General features: G+C 36.2%; 1 protein-coding gene across 2 annotated transcripts in view; it reads right to left on the reverse strand.

The window, feature by feature from the left end:
- PPP1R16B (protein phosphatase 1 regulatory subunit 16B) overlaps nucleotides 1-16,168 on the reverse strand; it is a 108,186-nt gene extending 92,018 nt beyond the window's left edge. The window contains exons 1-2 of one of the 2 annotated variants that reach the window (XM_039323662.1): nucleotides 15,697-16,168; nucleotides 9,659-9,721 (exon numbers count right to left, since the gene is read on the reverse strand). The gene's annotated coding sequence lies outside the window, so the exon portion shown is untranslated. Of the gene's footprint in view, nucleotides 1-9,658; nucleotides 9,729-15,696 lie in introns of both variants that reach the window. The other variant, XM_039323661.1, reaches the window with a different exon arrangement.
- Nucleotides 16,169-17,935: the final 1,767 nt, after the last annotated feature.

Genomic DNA, 17,935 nt, shown 5'->3' on the forward strand with positions numbered 1-17,935 from the left:
AGATGGTAAATTTTTGAGGCTACATTTGAGTGAAGCTTGTACTTTTTTTTATAATGCATGAGTAGCCATTGTACAACTATTTTAGCACTTATTTAGAATCAGCAATCTATGAATAACTTAGTTTTTTCATATTTTGAACACTAAGAAACAGCCTTCATTCACGAACAAAAAAAGTGTTATGAACAAGCAACCCATGGCTACCATTAATTTCAGTCAAGTATCTACATAAAGTTCACATTATCTCCAGATATCAGATATCTTCTGTTAGCTAGTCCAACAGTAGCTACAATGTACAATGAATGATTAATAAAGGATGTCACCAACTATTCTATCCTTGTCTTTCTCTACCATATTTCAAATAAGTTGGCTTTACATACACTAAGCTATTATTTAAATGTGGCTTACATAAATCACTACCAGGTCAACAATACAACCAACCATGGTAAGTATATAATTCAAAATTAATCACCATTAGATGGGTTTTATAATAAAACAACCAAGTAAATAGTATAGAAATCAGACAGTGCTACCACTAAAGGAAACAATATTCTCTAAGTTATAATGGCATTGAAAAAAGATCCTTGCACTTACGATCATTGTAGCAGACTTATCAAAATTCAGACACTTGGCAACTGGCATGTAGTTACAATGGTTGTAGCATTCTGAGGTCATGTGATCAATATTTGCAATCTTCTCAGCCAGCTTCTGATAAGCAAAGTCAATGGGGGAAGCTGGATTTGCTTAACAACTACATGATTCATTTAATAACTGCAGTAATTTGCTTAACAACTATGGCAAAAAGGTCATAAAATTAGGTGTGAGTCACTCAACCACCTTGCTTAGCAACAGAAATTCTGATCTTAACTGTGGTTGTAAATCAAGGACCATCACTATACCTTAATACCTATTAGAAATATAAACCAAGACTTTTTACAATGTCTCAGAACAGAATGAAGTCTAAGCATCTTACCATTTGCTAAAATCCTGTTGTCCTCTAAAACATTGTTACTGAAATCATCAGTCCAATTGCTGACCTAGAAATAAAAGCCACCCGTAGGTCATGACATTCTGTTCTCACCATGAGCCAATGTTTCAAGCTTTCTGAGAATCAACAGAAAGAAACAGTGGCTGGGTTTATATAGCATGCTAAGCCATAGTATGTTTAATATGATTAAATGAATAAACGATAGTTGGTTGTGTTAACATCATATGTTGATAAAACCAAACAAATCACATCTTGGCATAGCGTGTATATAAACTAAGTCACAGTGTTTCTTCCAGACACAAATAATTTAAGGGGGTGAGAGTAATTATTCCTTAGTCTTGATAAAGAGAAGATACAAAACATATAATCTCCATTAAAACTGCATTAATCCAAGAGTCAAAGAAAAAAACAGTATTTCTGATTACAGGAGCTCTGTGTGTGTGTGTGTGTGTGTGTGTGTGATGTTTGTGATATAAACTCATATAAAATAATTATCTCAGCATATAAAACATGTTCTTGTTTTAGATTCACCTGTTTAGCAATCAATACTCAAATATTTGCCTTCTCCAGTATGAAATATTAAGATTTATTTATACAAATGATTAGAGATTAAAATATCAGGTGAGTCAGTCACCTTTCAAGTTCCAAATGAATGAAAAATGAATATTTACCCTCAAATACAAGTAGTCAAAAACTAGATAGTTTACTGGCCAATTGTTAGATAATGTACATTGAACCATCAAGGATTTCTTATTCTGAATTATGTGTCAGGCACAAACAACCAGATCAACACATGTATAGTTCAAGCTAATTACTCTATTGTATTATGCCTATAATACAAGAATCTTCCCAGACTATTTGCTTTCTCTTGGGAACATATAGATAAGGTTTTATAGAGCTTAGGGATGGATCTCTCGTAGCTGTGCAATGATTAATGGCTAATCTCCCTGCTTGAGTCCTCATCCCTGCCTGGCTGGGCATTTTCCAACAATCATTTTATTTTGCTAATTACACAGTTGCATTGAAAAAAGGAAACACAGGAAAAGATTGGGAATTTTTATATCAAAGATACATAGGTACAGTTCTTGTTTTGAAATAAATCATGAAATCAGATTATCTTGTTTTTTTATAGTGAATGTATGAATGTATATACACTGTCTTCTTCTAGCTTTCTTCTGCTAGTGACTCTTATGGGGGGGAGCAAAGCTGAGCATCTTTTTGTGATGTACCACAAAACACAATTTAGAATGGCATTTTAAAAACCTTGTACATCTTGTGATTGTGTAGCATAAATCTACAGAAATGCACATATCTATCTATGAATGAACAAGCAAAAGAATGGAAAGAAAATGAAATGGGAAATAGTCTAATTGGGGAAGACAGATTTCACATAACAGATAACATTTGTCTAACAGTTGATGCAGCAGAAAACATGGTGTCATAAAGTACAGCTCAGCAAAACTGTGTTGTTGTTGTTGTTAGATATGACAAGTCAACTTCTTCCTGATTCCAAAGTTTTTTTCTTTATTTTTCTTCAGGGATGAACTAGCTTTAAATGCTTGACTCAAACCATCCAAGACTAATGTGGAAATCAGACAGTGCATACATAAATATACATTCATATACGCAGTGTGAATAGTGATTCAACAAGAAGAGCATAGCCTCTCACCTTAAGAGCTTACAACATGCACTTTGATCCAAGAGGAGATTTAAGAGACTATATGAGATGAATGTATGATAAGAAGGAAAAGATGAACATTAATTTATTACAGAATATGGAGTTAAAAAAACTTTTTGAAAATAAAAGTACAACCCTCATATTTCAAAGATTAAATTGGTGTAATCTTAGAAAGGATAAAATATAAATGCATTTACTGTATAACCACTGCAGAAATGATCCAAAATCACTTCTTTATAACCTTTTCTTGTTTTATTTTCTTTCTTATTCACTATCTTTCTTTTCTTTCTTTCTTTTCTAATATTACCATTGTTTTTTATCTTGTTAAAAGTTTCTTCAATAAAAATTAAATTTTAAAAGTTTAAATTGGGAAACCTCACATCACCAAATCTAGGCTAGATCATTATTCTATTATAACATTGCACATTTGTTTATACATAAATAGCTACTTAGAGGAAGCCGGAGAAGCCTTTTAACTAGGAGTAGACGGGCAGAATTGTTTAGTCTTCCAAATGTAGTTGCAGCAAAAGAAAAGGCTCTGCAAGTGCCCTTTTGGATTCAAGGAAAACTTCCTTCAGTAACTGTGGGTTTCCCTTAACCACAACAACAACTTTGATTAGACAATTCTTCTCCTGACCTTGACAGGACAGGAATAGATCAACTTTACCTCCCCACTTCCAAACTACAAAACATTCAGTTTTACATGCCCATGCAAAAGCTTTCGTTATCACTGAAATATCTCATGGTGTGGTTCCCTCCCCCCCAAGTGGCAGCCAGGCAAGTATTTCTTGCTTTATAGATGCTGACTTTATTTAAATATATATATAATATAAAGTAAAAGGATTGTTTTCTAAACCAAACTGGAGATAATAAATATATTCAGCAAAAGGGCAGCAGTTGCAATTTCCTTTTTGTTGTAAAGTCAAGTTGGCAATTTAATTGGACTGAATGGTAAATATGAGACTGCATTTATTCAGACTGGATTTTTAGAAAGCTAAATTGGCAAATAGTTTTGTATGGGGAGAAGGATAGTTTATGTTTTGCATATCTGAAATATGAATATAAATAAAATAGGATATAAAGCATATGAAATATAGCAGAGCAATGAATAAAAATGGGAAGGATAAACATTATGGAATTTTACTAGTGCACCAGCCCCCAACCTTTTTGGTACATGGAAGACATGTATGGGGGGGGGGGTATGATTTCAGTTTTGCTCATTTTTTTTCTGCTGCTCAACTCTAGATGTACAGCCCGGTTTCTGTGACCCGGAGATTGGGGATCCCTGTACTAGTGAAAAGAACACATTTGCTTTTAAGCATGCACAGAAAGGGACTTGGATTTCTTCTTCCTAAGTTTCGTCTATGGATATTCTCAATTATCCAGGTCGTGGTTGTATCAAAGGTACTTTTTCCAAAAGCCAGCTGGACTTTCTTGTTTTTTTTTTCTTTGTAAATGTTTCATTTCTTATCCAAGAAGGTTCTTCAGTTCTTCAGAATCAAAGAAATCAAAGGGAAAAAAAGTCCAGTTGCCTTTTGGAAAAAAGCACCTTTGGGTCCTAAGATTATTAACAAATTGTTAAGTAATGGGCGTAGATTAGATGATCTTCAAGATTCCTTCCAATTCTTATATTTCATAATTCTAATTCAAAGCTAAACAACCAGAGGTACTAGGCCTATTTAGCACCCCCCTTGTGCGCAGTTGCAGAAAACCCTCACCAAATTGTTCAACTTTTAAGGAGATACCAAGAGGGAAAAAAATTAAGCAATGAAGAATAATCATATTACATTTGAGTCTTTACTGAGTAACATTTGATTATATGCTGTCCAGAGTCACATTGTTAAGGTTGGGTAGCTATATACATTTCTTAAATTAACAAATAACATTATCTGTTTAATTAATTTCAATTTAATGTACATTATTTTTAAAAAAAATATTTTTCTTGCTCATTCTTTGTCTTGCTCCTTTGCTCCCAAATACACTTTGTGGAAAATTCACTTGGATGACATTTAAAGGCCAACTCCTCAATTCAAAAATTTTGGAAAGGTAATAAAAAATTCAAGAATTTATTTTCAGCAATAGCCACCTTGCCACTGAAAAGGGCGAAATTAAGGAGTTTTCCATTATCAAATATTGGGGAGGAGGGGTGCCAAGTGTTTTGGCTCATAACGCTTTTCTAAATTTCAATACTGGAAAAAATATTTTTAAGAAATAGCTCCAAGAAATTGTAGAATGTAAGAAGTAGAATGGGAATACAATTAATGAATGAAAAACATTAATTACCGTATCTAGACTAGATAGGGAATGATCAACAGCATTTTTGTGAATAAATTAAAGCATGAGAAGCCTTTAAAATTAAAAAAAATAGACTTAGCTAAAGCTATTTGAATATATGTACATACAGTAAGTAATAACTGATATATACATTTAGGCAAGCATTAGGTAACACTTTTCCTCAGCATATACCTAAGTGTATTTAAAAACATAAAAATAAAAGACTAGCAGCCTATTACTCAAGTTACTCAGATATTTTTCATGACAAGAAAACTAGAAGAAAATGCAGTAGAGAGATAAGAGAGTTGTAGTTCAATTCAAGAAGAGATACGTTGGTCTGCCAAATCGGAAGTAAATCGTGTTACCCCAACTTAGGGTTTGGCTTGACATTAAAGCTTTACAGAGCAATATTATTCCCCAGGGATATCTGCTGAGGGTTGAGGGTGAGAAAAGGTGTTAAAATCTGGAAGATGTGGATGCTACATTACAATCATGGCCTTGGGCAGGACCTTGATCGAAATGCCACACCCATCATCTTGCAGATAGTTATCTCTCTGCTAATGCTTCTGTTAACCCCTGTCCTTTCTATCCCAGATTCTGCCAGTCTTTGTTCTTAGGATCTCCTGAGTCTTCTGGATAGAAATTCAGGAAGTTTCTATCCCAATACATCTGAAAAATGGCAGGTTGGTGTAGGCTGCTTCGATACTCTCTATTATTCTTCTTTTATTCTGGAAGCATAAAGACAGCTTTTCACAGACATGACACTCTCCAGGCATATTAGGACTGCCAAGTTCCTGTATTCCTAGCCAGCCTGGCCTCTAGTAGCCCCAACCTCTGGAGCACTGGGTTGGGGACAGACTAATTTAAGGCCAAATCTGTATAGCAGAGTTGAGATTTCCCTTTCATGGCCTGCATTCTTCTCAAAGCATGAATGTTACTATCATTTGTGCTAAATTATACTCTAAACATGGTTTACAAGTTATATTGAGTTCACATAACAGGATAACATATATAAAACTGTCTGTTCCAGGAATGAAAAAGTATATAGAACTTCCAAAGGAAATTCAGATATTTTGGCTGCCCTCTTTTTGTGTTCATTAGTACCGTAAACAACCTTACTTCTGAAACCATCAAACTCTGATGTACTTTATGACTATATTGTTTGGAAAGCATCTCCTGTTGGCAAAAATCAGATTTTATACTAAGTAGCCTAAGTAAGAAAGAATACTTCATACCTAAGTAAGCCTGTGGGATTATTAATAAAGATAGGGCAGTGTTGCCCAATATTGACAGTCATTTATTCATTTCACTTATTTTATACTGTCTGGTCCAGAGATTTCAGTGCAAAATATTTTTGGCTAACACATTTCAATTCTTAGAAAAAGAAAAGTTACCATCATCTAGTAAGTTTATACATGACATGAACCAGTATCCTTCCTGCCCATAGTAGATCATCATAGCTTTTGCTTTGCAAGATATTTATTAAAGTGCAAAATCATTTGTTAAATTGTTTCTACTAATAGCTTGTTTGCAATTACTAGTGAGCCTGAAGGACTTGAAGGCCTGATGGAGAAATCATCAGCAGTTAGAACCAATGCACAGCAGTAAGTGCATAGAAGTTCACCCTTCATGTTTTGCAAATTGAGATGTTAGGGGGGAAAAAAGACTTCTGTCTGTCATATTTTAGATTAGGAATAGGCAACTAGTTCTCTCCAGATGGTTTTCATTAGCCCCAATTACCATGGTTAGGCTGTTTAAGTGTGTGTATGTCTGTATGTGTGCATGCCTTCTAGCAGTGCTTTTTTCTAAAAAAAAAAAAAAAAAAAAGATGCCAGAACTCACACATGTCATACAACCCGCCTTGCCTACCCTACAAGGTTCCATCCAAAAAAGGTGCCGGAACTCCGTTCTGGGCATTCTATGAGAAAAAAAGCCCTGCCTTCTAGTCAGTTTTTGACTTTCTGGTCAAGTCCCTGCAGTTTTCTTGGCAAGGCTGTTCAGAAGTGGCCTGCCATTTCCTTCTTCGTAGGACAGAGAAAGAACTACTGACACAGAGTTGCCCAGCAGGCTTTAGGACATATGCAGGACTAGAAGTCAGCCTCCTGGCTTCTAACCTGACATCTTAACCTTTACAGTAAGCTGAGCTCTCATACATACATACATTAAAAAAAAACCCCCCATTTATACAACCCTGGATATTTGGGGTAAAATCAGGGGGAATGGATGGAGCTGAGCATTTTCGGGCCAGATGCCCTTCCTGACTCCATGTGGAGTTCACAGCAGGTATTTTTTTCTTTGCGCCCTAGGAGAGAGAAACATGTGCCGCTACTAGGATTGAACGCTCAACTTTCTAAGTGAGGCAGGCGTCTTCCCCACTAGGCCATTAGGCTGCTCTTTTCACATATACATACATACTTAGCGAGGGGAAGATAAAATTGCAAGATAAAAATAAAAACGAAGCATATATTTCAGTGACTTGCAGTGGTAAACACTTACTCTCACTTCACTAAATAGAGTTTCACAATGAAGTAATTAACTTTTCTATATAATTAACTTCTCACATTTTCTATAATGAAAAGAGACTCATACTTTAAAACTTAATATACATCATTTTTATATGTGAAAAAAAATTAAAAAATGGGCAAATCTATTCGGCTACTTAAAAATGCAAATGTTGTCTAAAGATCATACCATGTTCTTTGAGATTGTTCAAAGATCTACCTCCCCCCCAAAAAAAAAGTCTCCAGGAACTTACTTTCTGACACATTTCAGAATTTACAATATCTGAGAGAAATTCTTGATCCTTAACTCATAGTTCAAAGCCTTGGATAGTTGCTCCTGCATTTGTTTTGACCATCAGATACTAAGACTCTGATCAGATGACATTGCTTTGATAGGTCTCTGATGAAAAGCCAGGAACATTAAAGAAAGCACAATGGGGCAAAGCCAACATATCTTGAATTATTCTCATAAAGATACGTTCTTTAGATGACTTTTCAGGGGAAAAGGAATTCAGACATTGCATGCCATTAGATTAAAATTGGACTTAATATGCTTTCAGCTATACATTTACTTTATTAAGTAACTTCTTGTGAAAGCTCTAACTTTCTAGTAACTCTGATGTACATATAAGGAGCCATAAAGGCATTCAAGGTATTTCTGGAAAAAAATAACATCTCATAGAGCCATAAAGCAGAGTCAACTGACAGCAGTAAAGAAAATCAGGTCACTCATCAAAAACCATTAACAGACCCAAAATTGCTTCTAAGTGAAAATGGGATTCAATCAAGTTATGATGGCACAAAGTGGGTTTACAGACAGACATTGGGTTTCAGTTTCTGACAAAGCACAAAGAATCATTCAGCAATGCTTTTATTTGCTGGAATACAGCCAGGGAAACTGATCACAATATAGCAGTACAATTATCATGCAGATATAAAGTACAGAAGCAACATGATCAGCACCAGAGCTAAGTACAAACATAAACAACCTGTATCACTAAGATTCAATAAAGCAGAGTATGAAACAGTTCTGTTGTTGGCAAATATTAAAGATATAGGACTAGTTCTTTTATATGTGGAACAACCATTCATATATTGCAGAGAATAGATCAGAGAAAGAAATATAACTGGTACCATAGGCCAAAGAATCCATGGTACCAAAGAATCCAATGAAAAACCAGTTTTCTAATAAAGGAACCTTGTTAAAAATAGCCAGCTGCATGAAGAACCTGAAGAGGGGAAAACTGGTCATCATATAGACTGATTTCAGCAACAGCCTCTATATATGGCTAATTATGTCTTTTTTTAACACTCTCATTCCCAACACATGAGTGTCTTTCTTTAATGCCAATCAAATGCAACATGTACTTCTCACAAAAGATGTCACAAGGTAGGAAGGGACCTTAAGATCATTCAATCCCTCCCCATATTGAAAGAGAGCCTTTGTGCAGAATCTCATTAAGCCATCTCAACCACTGTTTTAAATATTTTATCAAGCTGCTACAAAACAGAGCATCAGGCCGAGAAGATATTCCTTTGTTCCTATAACTCCTTATGAAATTATGAATATTGGCACTTACACAACCAAAAGGGTGTTGCCTATATCTGAGGAAGAACTGGTGTGGGAGAATCTCAGGGTTTGAAGATTTGTAGGGAAAAGGTCTGTGGGGAAAAATAACCTGCAGGCACAGGGAAGGATAGAATAAAAATAACCCATTAAGGCAGAGCACGTTTCTGAAGGATATAAACCCTGTAAGGAGGGATGAAATGGAGATCCTGGATATCTAAACAAGGAATGTTCCATATACATTATGTGGTAGATTTAACTTCCATTTGTTTAGTTTGTGCAGGGCAAAGTTCATATTCTTTTGATTATCCCAGATATGCAGAATAGATTTTAAAAATCCAAGTGTATGGATTGGCCATTTATTTTACAATAAATTAAAATGGTATGGTAAAATTCTTCTGACAATTTAATAGGATGACATTGATGATTATTAAATACCTCCTGCATTGAAGAAATAATCTCAAGGTAGCTGGATTTCTAAAGAAGGTGATGGGAGTTTCAAAACCGAGTAAAGTAACATAAACATAGTAAACAAATAAAAATAAAAATACCAGGAATGGTTCATATGTGGACCCTGGCTTCAGAAGAATGCAGGATGCACATGCAACATAGAATTACAGAAGATAAAAGTCTTAATCATAACTGGGACTTACCACCTCAGGTCTCTTAGGAAATAACCACAGCATTCAGATGCCTCTAAATCCAACACTGCACACCTAAAACCTTGGGCAGAAGGAACAATTGTTAAGCAACTTTTCTTACTATATGTTCAGGTCACTAACAAATTAAAGCATTCAGATTAATAAAATCCTAAATTAAAAGCCATTCAGGCATTATTTCTGAAATACTGAAAAGGAGCTCTGGGAAGGATTTGCATTTTCATATTTTCATCCTGCTAATCTGTGAAGAAGATTAGAGCATGGGAGAATTCAGATGCTGTATGTGTCAGAGATGGGGAACCTATGGTTCTACAGATGTTATTGGACCATTGCTTTTTGTATGCCCATCCTTAGTCATGATAGTTGATGCTGCTGAGTGCTAACCCTCAGGAATACCCAGCCAAACACAAATTTCTTGATCCTGCTTTAATCAATGCATAATATCCATTTTTTGATGAGCATCCCTATAAAGCAGCTAACGGTTCCCCTGTCCAGTCATGACCAACTCAAGGGGGAGGTGCTCATCTCCAATTCTCAGCTGAGTGAGCCTGTGTCGTCTGAGAGTTGCTTCTGTCATCATGTGACCAGCATTAGAGTATGGAATGCAGTAACCTTTCCTGCCGCAGCAGTACCTATTTATCTACTCACATTTGCATGCTTTCTGACTGCTAAGTTGGCAGAAGCTAGGGTAAGTAACAGGAGCTCATCCTGTCACGTGGCACTTGTGTCTCATACCCGGGCTATCAGCTTCCAGCTGACAAGCCCAGCATCTTAACTGTTGAGCCATCTATCCCTATGGAAAATGCTAAATCACTCCACATGCATTCTGAGCTGCCAACCTAATAAAAATGTTCCTTCAAGATACCATAAGTGATTGCAATAAACATTAAAATTCAGCACCCTCTATGAATTATATTAATCAAAAATTCTCTTTATTTTTGTTCAGACCATTCCTTTATCTTGCTTTTGTAAAATCTATTCCCATTTTGCTACTTGAAAAAGCATGTGAATTGCTAACACCAATGAATAATACAAAACTATTAGTGCCAAAGATGTCTCTGTACTGCTACTCTTTTTTTCTGACTTTGTTTAATGAAAGGAAATAACAGTAGGGAAAAAGAAACAAATGAACCTTTCCTGATCTATGATTGTTCTGTTCAGATTTCTGTCAGAATTATTTGCCTATGGTGGATTCAAAATGTAAAAGTTTGGAATACTGCAGGCTGCTGTCTTGAATTTATGGTATCTTTGGTATCTTTAGAGAGATCACCAATTGTTGCTAAAGTGTCACCAGGTTCATGTCAGCTCTTAGTGATTACATAGATCAGATTTTCTCCGGGAATAGAGAGAATATAGGCAAAAAATATGGAGCTGCCTTCCTCATTCTCCTCTCCAAGCATCTGACCCCCAAACAGCTTTTTTCCATTGCTGTTGCATTTAAAGGTCACCAAAGGTTGATGTTGAATTTTGCATCTTTGAGTAAATGGGTTTATTTGAATGGAGTGGAATCTCTTCCAGATTCCAAAACTTCAGCAGACAATCGCCTCTCCATCACCGTGTACCTATCTTTATAACCATTAGAATTGGAAATTGTTGCTTTAAAAGAATAAAAACAAAACCCAGCAGTTTCCCAAGCAGCTAAGTTCTTCACCAAAAAGCAGATAAGGGGATTATGAAACTTTCTGTTTAAGTTCCAGCTAACATCTGAAAAGGCTTAAAGTATATTTTCACAAGTGGTACATGGAGCCAAAGCCTATGTATATGTGACCAGAAGTTACATTACTTTCAGAGGGGTTTATTCATAAATTGCCATGCACAGGACAATCTTTGGAAGTAAAATACTGCAATCCTATGACATTTCCTTGAAAACAACGCCATCAAATTCAGTTAGGACAGTTCTAGAGCAAATGTGCAAATATATTTGTAGTTTCCAATTGGGTTAATGCATCATGTTAAGCTACTTTTCCTCAACTTGATATTCTCTTAATCAGTGTTTCTAATCAATTCCCAGAATTCCCAAGCCAGCCACTTATCTTAAAGTTGCCAAATTTGAGAAACACTGCTCTAGATACATTGAACTGCAACTCTCAAAATGTCAAGTCATTTGTTAATTCTTGGAGTTGTAATTCCAATACATCTGTGGAGTACCAAATGGGAAAAGCTATATTAAGCCATAAATTCAATTAATCAGAGTTTATTGAATAAGCTACAATTACTGGATACATACACCATACTAAGCCATAAACCATTCTCAACAGATATCAGTGGCTGGGTTTATATAATCTACAAAATCATATTACAGCCTTGTGTAGGAACTCAATCTGAATTTGAAATAGATTTCTAATAAATATGGATGTGAAAAAATGATTTAAGTCAAATCTGGTCTAACAACAAGAACACACACATACATTTTATTGATTTTATTATTGCCAATAAATTCAATGGTGCTTATCAAAACAGTATGAAGAGGCAAAGATAGCTATAAACTTGTATTGAACTGCATCATGTAAAAATATGAGATCACTATGTGTGGAATGTTTAGCTCTTTAATTCAGTTTGAATTTTTTTTAAAAAAAAAACAGGAATCGTTTGGACAAAGCAAGCAGTACTAATCCAAATAAGACACAGCCCACATCTATAAAATTCTGCAGTTTTAGTATGATTTCACTTTTGTATGCAACAATGAGCAAATGCACATAAGTCTTAAACACCTGAAGCAACTAAGTATGCAAATATATTTTTCATTAGTTTATTCTTGAAAAATGTCATAGTTGCAGGCTCGTAGTTGCTCTTTCAAATGATATTTAGTTTTGGAAATTGTTTCATGAATAATAGTGCCTAGTTGCAGTTGAATCTGAGCTAAATTCAAAATAAAATTGAAAGGCACAAAGCAGGAAGTTCAGCAAATAAGCAATCTAAGCTTTTGCTGTGACTTTTGGATAATGGAAACTATGCAAAGCAATATAATACCAAAAATAGGTATGAAGGAAAAAAACTGCTCTCATATACTAAATTAGTGCAACATAATTAACATATAGCTTTAGCCTACTTGATGTAGAAGAAACTGAACTAGATACAGTTGCAAAAAAACCTCTTTGGGTTATCACCAAATTCTCTGCACTATCACAATAAGGCATATCATCCAGCCAAAGTGAATGATTTTTAGTTGACTAAACCTAGAATGATGACAATAGTTTCACTAAATACCTGTCACCTGCTGTAAATATGCAGCTGATATTAACTAACAGAATTATTGCTCTGTAGAGAGAAATTTAAATCAATCAATTTCACATTCAAAAGTGGAAGTTACACTGAACATTATGAGATTAATGCAGATTACAGAGATTGAGATTCAAAAATATATTCTATCATGAGCCTCAGGGGCAGTACTTTTGCTCTTTGTACTGACCTTTAAAAATAGATGGTAATATAAAATTTGGGACAGGAGCAAACATATGCTCTATGCCAGGGGTCTTCAAACTTAGCCCTTTTATGACTTGTGGACTTCAACTCCCAGAATTCCTCGGCCATCATGCCTGGCTGAAGAATTCTGGGAGTTGAAGTCCACAAGTTGTAAAAGGACCAAATTTGAAGACCCCTATTCTATGCTTTTTAGAGCCAATTAAAATGAGTTGCATAGAAGAGTTATAAATAAATAAAATTCAGTTTATAGTAAGTATTATTGTCCTTCTCCAATAATTTCCCATATTGATCAATATTTGTTTTTAATCTTCTGGATTTTTCACTCACAAATATCTAATTCTGAAGCTGACAGAGATATTGAAGAGAAATTATTTCCAAATGTTTACTATTCTCACATATAGTAAGCTTGTTTGGATTTGCATTATAATATTGTAACAAAATTAACCAAATAGTTTAGGTTCACAACATGGTAAGTCAATAACCAAGATTTATACATCTGTAATCACCTTTAATACATTGTGTGGATGTATCCAGGGCTTATAATCACCAGTTAAGCCAATGACATGTTTACATATTACATCAAATTATGATTTTATTTAACATGATTTGTTAAATAAGCAACAAGCGGGAACCACACAACCATAATCATTTGCTAAATTCATTTCACACAGTATAGTAATATTTTAACCATGATTTGAACAGTCCTAATTGTTTGCTTGATTCACAGATAATGTTAATCCATAATGAGTAAATTTATATAAGTTAAACCAAAAGAAAATAAACTAAGTTGTAGAAACTATTATGCACAAAACAGTTCAATTACTATAGTAGGGTCAGAATTTATCTTGACCATGCTTGGATTATGCATTTACATTAACCACAATGCTGCTTCTAAAAGAGCCTATATTGGCCTAGATACAAACAGAACTCTTAAATAATCAGCTATGATCATTCAATTTCCCACGTTATATCTTTCACCTTACTCTCCCTACTATCACTTTCCATTTGGTGGAGAAAGTAATTATTTCTCAGCAGTTACAAATAAATTGAACAAGTTATCAAACACACAACTTTACTTCTCATCTTATTTTAAAAGGCAGTAATATTATATGAAACCAGCAGATCATCCCACATTCTTAAATGTTAAATTTTTAAAGAACCATTTAAAAATGAACCATTCGTACATTTAAAATTAAATGGGAGGGAGTGATTACAAATTTCAATTTACCTTCCTTTTCCATTTCTCCAGCCTACCTCATCTATTACAGGAGGTCTTCCCAGCCTATCCTTTACACCTGAATTTTCCAACCTCTGCAGTTTTAAGATATATGGCCAGCATGGGGAATTCTGGGAGTTGAAGTCCATATATCTTAAAGTTGATAAGGTTGAGAAACACTGTTTTAAACAAATGGATACTAGTCCCTTTGGCTTGTTAAGGGGCGAGGGGGACAGGAAAACACTGTCAGCCTAATAAACCTCCACACTATCTGATTTCCATCCTGTCATCATTAAGAGGAGGCAGTGGCTACATTGAACACAGATAGCAGAAGAGTGTCAGGAAATAACTGATATATATTCAGCCAGAGGCGGCAGAAAAGCAGAAGTGAGTAATAATATACGTGATAGGAGCAGAATTACGCACATGAGGGTGCATTTACACTTTACTTTCCCACATCTTTAAGAGGTAGGCCATCCATTGCATGGTAACTCCGGCAAGTTGCCAGGGAAAAATGCATGTATGGAAAAGCAAAAAGTTGATGCAGGCTTGCATGAAATGATCTGGGAACATTGTAGTGATTATGTATCTCTGTTCAAGGTAAAGCTCGTTTCAGATATAGGTTTCTCTTTAATTTCTGAAACAACGTAATGACTCCTTTGCACTTTGGTTGTCAGAACTTGCATTCTTATTTCTCTTCCTTCAAGCTGGGCTTCGTTTAAACCAGCTTTAAATCCGAGCCCTATTGAACAAGCTAACTCCCCAACGTCCGAAGCCAAAAATGAAAGGCAAAGATAGCTCTAACCCAGTTCATTGTAGCCATCCTCCTCCTCCTCCTCCTCCTCCTCGCTTGACAGTGGTCGGAGAAAGGAGTGGTCGGACATCTTTCCCTCCGTCCACTTCTTCACGAACACTTGAACGGTCCTCAATTTAACACAATCACGCCCATATTTTCTGGGTAACTTAGCTGACAGGGGAAAAAAACTCTGCACCCCAATGTTTCTTTATCCGCCTTTGCTTAAACTTCATAAATAAAGACTGGAAGGGTTTTTTTAATTATTATTTTCATTTTGTGGAGGGACAGCAGCAAGCACACATAAGAGAACATGTATACACAGAAGGTAAAATATACGGGAGGTGATGTCAAATTTGTTCTAAATCTTCCCCTGAGTAAAAACCAGGAAGGTCTACAGCTCACCCACTTGTCTAATTCCCTTTCCCCGCCCGTCCTTCCAACCTCTCAGCTCCCTCGAGATTTCCGCCCTGGCGACGCACCGAACCTCCAAACGCCGCCGCGGGCTTCGATGGAACAGACTCCCGCACGCGCCACCGGCTCCATTCGCCTCCCGGGACCAGGCGCAAAGCCCGAGCACTCTCACCCAAAGCAACTCACCGGGACCGCCGAAGAACCAGCAGCTCCCGCAGCGCAGCAACCGCCCAGTGTCGGAGCCAAGCGAACGCAGTCAGGACTGGCTATTCCCCGTTCCCGGGACCAGCGCCGACTGACGGCGGGCAGCTGCCCACTATCGCTACCAACCTCATCCGTTTCCTCAGGAGCCTCGAGAAGCGGCTAACCCGGCGATAAAGCTCGGATGAAGTGAAGGGGAGGAGCTATTGGCGCGAAGCTGCCAGCCTGGGAATCTGCGCCACGCCCACCTCCTCCTCCGAGGCGGGGCTTTGCGAGTGAGGAAGGGAGCGGGGCGCGGAGGTCAGGAAAGGTGAAAGGGGGACGCTGCCTCTCAACGGAGAAGAGCGGTGGGAGGATAAGCGCTTCGCGGGCCGATGTGGGCAGACTCGGGCTGTGATATATATAGAGAGAAAATGCCTCGGAATTAAAGGCAGCCGACCGATGTGCTGGTAAAAACCAGTCCGATGGTGACTCTTCCAGAAGCAAACACATGTCACTGTATCTATTTCTGAAATTTGCATCCTGCCTTTTGTTAGGGAATTGAAGGCACATTACTCCGGTTTTTTTCCCCATAGCAACCATCCTGCAACGTAAATTGGGCCAAGAAAAAGTGATGGCTCGAAGTCCCCCAATGGATTTCCAGGGCTAAGGATGGAACTTGGTCTGGATCCTGTTGGTGCCACTCCAACACTGCAACCACGATTCCAAGTTTTGGGTCTGCTTAATGTGGCTTGTTGAATTATTTAGAACTGTTGTAGTGAAACATCAAGCATGGCTTATAATGCACAATCGCTGGTTTCATAGAATGCAAAAGCTATAAACCAAACAAGGCATCCTATGGTTAGGACAATATATAAACTCAATCATAGCTTGGTGATTTTTTTTGCAGATGTTTCATTACAAACTAGCTAACATCAGGACATTGATAATGAAATGTCTGCAAGAAAATTACAAACTCACAGGGCATCAAGGATTCCACAGTTCAGCCCTGAGCTACAGATAACTCTAGTCTATGGAAAAACTCAGTCATAGCTTGCACCCTCCAGCATATATTTCTGACTCAAATAATTGTATAAGTGATATGGAGTGGGGAGGAGGGAGATAAATATATCTTTCAAAAAGTAGCTCATGTATTCATGTATTCTTCCCACACACCTTTTTGTAGGTATCTGCAGTAGACCACAGGGATGACATATGCATCAAGAGATCAGGCAACTGGCATAATTATGCACTTGTGTCATGCCATCTGTGTTAAATGTATAAATTGCCTCATGATTCATATTGTTTGCCCCTTACAGACATTTGTGTCCTTTTTCAAGTTTCTTAAAGAAAAGTCAGTTTCCATAAGCATCATAGACAATATTCACATGACATGGATATCCATGGTTATCTAAACTCTAGTTTAATGAGTTTATACAGTACAGTAAAGTATACTTATCTACAAACTGATTTATATGTTACCTGCTAGGCTAAAATGTGACTGTTTTTAACATTTAGCAAACATAAATTCTACATAAAAGCAAACATAATTTCTACATAAAAAATTGAGTTCCAAAAAGAAAAGAGAACTTTGTTGCCTTGATCATCATACTGAGAAAGAAACTCATCACGACACAAGATCACTCTAATAAAGTAAACTGGATCAAAGCAGAGAACATATAAGGCCCTTTAATAGGTTTTTTTTCTGTAGTGGTCTGTATTATTTATGTTTCAGTATTATTTTGCAAACCTACAAACTTCTAAGGTTTTGGAAGTCACTGAATCCAATTTGGTCATTCTGTTTGAAAGATGGGAAGCTGGTGGGATTTTTAATAACATAAATCATAGCAGTAATATTGTTCTGAATCTCATTCCGTGTTATGAAACAGTGAAAATTTCAGAAGGTAATAGGTCTTACTGTTCACATTTTTAAACAATCTTTACTACTAAATTGTAGTAAAAACAACATTGTCAACAAAAAGATAAGGGCTAAACTATATGCTCTTGAGAACTTGTAACTGCTTTCACTAAATGTTTAAATTATTTACAGGAAGGATATTCAAGTTATCATTCTATCTTAGAACTGTAGCTTTATGCTTACTATAATAATTTTGGCAATTGTGTAAAACTTACATTGTTCATATGTACAAGATAACTAAATAACTTTATTCTGAAAATATCTATCTATGGAAAATATCTATTAACTATGGAAACCAAATGTTGGTGATCAGGTAGGGGAAGTATA

Source organism: Crotalus tigris, unplaced genomic scaffold (assembly GCF_016545835.1).
Source record: "Crotalus tigris isolate CLP2741 ecotype Arizona unplaced genomic scaffold, ASM1654583v1 scf7180000024281.4978605, whole genome shotgun sequence".
NCBI classification, from domain to species: Eukaryota; Metazoa; Chordata; class Lepidosauria; order Squamata; family Viperidae; genus Crotalus; species Crotalus tigris.